We start from the raw sequence: 3,500 nt of genomic DNA on the forward strand, positions 1-3,500 counted from the left end.
AGTAAACAATGAGAAGTCAGGTAGAACTTATCTACCAAAACATAAAAACACAAAATAAAAAAAGCAAATATGTTTTAGAGGAAAAAGAAAAAGAATTTTTTGTTTGTTTTTTAAGGGAATGGTATCAACATGCCATTTATTTGTTTATTTTTTTGTCTTCCTGAGCTAAAACCACAGCTGAAAGTAAGTTTTCTAGGACAACCTTTAGCTTGGGAAACTTCAACTATCTATACTCAGGGACTCAATCTATCCCCAGAGGATCATCTATGGGAGGTAATGTTAATACCTAATTTCAGATTGCTTGCTGCTTTTAACTCAGTGCAGAGTCTAGTCATAGTAAAGATACAAACAATGCTTTAAATTCTGTATAAGTTCATGGATTTCATCCAATATGAATTAAGAGTTTTTGTCTTCATTTTTAAAAGTAATAATAGGGAAGGTGTTAACTTGATACTTTCTGATTACAAAAAGTAATGCCCTTATAAAATCTTCTAACTAATTCAACCATCTAGGGTGGTCAGCTGCAGTAAACCTTTCATTTCTTCAAAATGCTGCTTCTGCCAACAGAATCTCTTGTTTTCTTCTTTACAAACAGGAAGTCCTTTACATTTCAATTGTAATTTCACTTACCTTGGATGGGGCACAAAATTCAGTTCAACTTCTGGCCAGTTCCTACATCTCCACTTAATGATTATATTTTCATTTGTTAACAATTCCATATATTTACTGTGATTTTCCCATCAAACGTTTGTGATTTCCTTCCCTTTTCATCTTCTAATACAGCAGGAAACTTATCAAATTTGTGCACCAAACTTTCACATTGAAGACACTATGCAGCTTCTCTACAAATGTGTCAAATAGTTCCATCATGTGCAGTGCCACCACATTGGGAATCCTGATGCCCAATGCCATGGGAGATGAGGGCTGCAAGGTATTCTCACTCAGTCTCCTTTTAACAAGTGGCAATTCCTGAGTTGTCATAGCTTTGTTGGTAAATCATTCCCATCTTAAATTCCTTCCTACATGCCTTCAGGCAATCTCAAAAAGCCTCCCTGCTCTTGGCAGTGCCTTCAGTTTTCATAATGTCCCCATCTTTATTTTTACTCACATTTGCCTCAATGTCATCTACTTCATTTTCTTCAGAAAGGTTGAATATTTCTATCAATCCCTTGTGCTTTGCTCTAGATTCTTTAATTATACCTTTCTAACCCAGTTTGTTGTTCCAATCATAAAATGAAATACGCTTTCCTTTCCAGCTGCTGCAGAAAACCTCACCTTCCACTTGATTCAGCTTACTGATCTTGCAGCAGCTAGCCTATTCTCTACACCAGTGACCACCAGTAGCTCATGGAACTTCCCCTTGGACCAGCTGGTGACATCCTGCTCTGTCCATTGCCAGTTGTTCATGTTGGTCTGTCTTCCCACTCCTCCATGATCCAGGGCAGGTTCCCAGCCCCATTTGGCCATGTCTGCACAGGTGCTGCAGCCTCGTTCAGATTCAACACATGATATATCCTGGAGAATGTTCTATGTGCAATTGAGAAGAATGCCTATTCTGTTGTTTTTGGATGGAATGTTTTGTATATGTCTGTTAGGTCCATCTGGTCTAGTGTGTAGTTTAAGTCCAATATTTCCTTATTGATTTTTTCGTCTGGATGATCTATCAATTGTTGAAAGTAGGGTATCAAAGTCCTCTACTATTATTGTACTGCTGTCTATTTCTCTCTTCAGATCTGTTAATATTTGCCTTATATATTTAGGTGATCCAATATAGATACATAAATACTTACAAATGTTATATCCTTTTGTTGGATTGCCTCCTTTAATATTATATAATAACCTCCTTTGTCTCTTATTGCAGACTATTTTACCTGGTATAAGTATAGCTATCCCTACCCTCTTTGGGGCTTCATTTCATGGAATATCTTCTTCCATCCCTTCAGTTTCAGTCTGTGTGTGTCCTTAAAGCTGAGGTCTCTTGTAGTTAGCATATATTTGAATGTTGTGTTTTTTAACCCATTCAGCCACTCTATGCCTTTTGATTGGAGAATTTAGTCCACTTACATGTAGAGTAATTGTTGAAAGGTAAAGACTTACTTTTCCATTTTATTTGTTGTTCTGTGACTGTTTTATAATTCCTCTGTTTCTTTCTTCTTCCCTTGCTCTCTTCTTTTGATATGATGATTATCTGTAGTGGTATGCTTAGATTCCCTTCTCTTTATCTTTTGTATATTTACATAGGTTTTTGCTTTGTGATTACCATGAGGCTTACATAAAACATCTCATTTATAACAGTTTATTTTAAGCTTGATAATAACTTAACTTTGAATGCATAATAAAGCTTTACATTTTTACTATCCCACCCATGCACACACATATTTTATAATTTTGATGTTAAAATTTACATCTTTTATCTTGTGTATCCATTAAAAAATTATTGTAGTTACAGTTATTTTTAATACTTTTTTATAACTTTCACATGAAGTGGTGATTAATTTACTCCATTAAAATTTTAATGAGTTCATTTTACTTTCAAAGGAAAATAATTCAGATATTAGAGCACAATTAAATCATGTAATTGTCCAGCTTCTATCTGTATTTATTATAAAGGTCATTTAAACATTTTATTGGGTAAGTCATTTTGCAAGATTAAAAAACTATTATTTCTGATCAATATGTATTGAATTCCTAAGTAAGACTGCTCTATACTCAATGATTTGCCCTAAACATAGACTGTATATTTAACTTAAAACCTTTATAAGGTATTTCTTTAAATTAAGAAAATTTTATATAACAAGGTATTGTTGAGATACTCAGCTATAAAATTGAGATATTGACATTACCATTGGAATTATAAAAGTGGACTGAATGTGAGATTCTGAAAAAGATGATGTTTCATGTTGAATCACATACAGCAGCTTGTATTTGCAGGGCACTTTGCCAGGTTGGATTTGCACTCTGTGACTCAGGATTCTTGATAAAGATAACTTCCCAGTGTGGGAGAGTATAACAAAACATTTTTAATAATATGTTCTAATAAATTGAGTTTGAATTGCATGCCTCATCTTTCTTTCTCTAGTCAATTTTGGATTCATTTATTTGCAGAATCCTAGATTGTACTTAAGTGTTTCTCAAGGTCATTCATAGATCCTGGATTCCAAGGTCATAGAGACCTTGGCCTAAGTCCTGATACTATCTTTTAACAGGTTTATGAGTTCGGGAAAGTTACATAACCTTCTAAGCCTGCTTTCCCTCATGTACATAATAGAGATAATAGATAATAGTACCTGCCTCATAGGACTGGGGTGAGAATTAAATAAGAAATTACATATAAATATTTATCTCGGGCTTCCCTGGTGGTGCGGTGGTTGCGCGTCCGCCTGCCGATGCAGGGGAACCGGGTTCGCGCCCCGGTCTGGGAGAATCCCACATGCCGCGGAGCGGCTGGGCCCGTGGGCCATGGCCGCTGAGCCTGAGCGTTGGGAGCCTGTGCTCCGCAA

The 3,500-nt window shown here is 35.7% G+C and overlaps 1 pseudogene; it reads right to left on the reverse strand.

Annotated features, from left to right (window-relative positions):
• Window positions 1–500: 500 nt before the first annotated feature.
• LOC102987524 (activator of 90 kDa heat shock protein ATPase homolog 2-like) overlaps window positions 501–3,500 on the reverse strand; it is a 17,309-nt pseudogene continuing 14,309 nt past the window's right edge.

The sequence above is a fragment of the Physeter macrocephalus genome, chromosome 10, assembly GCF_002837175.3.
Source record: "Physeter macrocephalus isolate SW-GA chromosome 10, ASM283717v5, whole genome shotgun sequence".
Lineage (NCBI taxonomy): Eukaryota > Metazoa > Chordata > Mammalia > Artiodactyla > Physeteridae > Physeter > Physeter macrocephalus.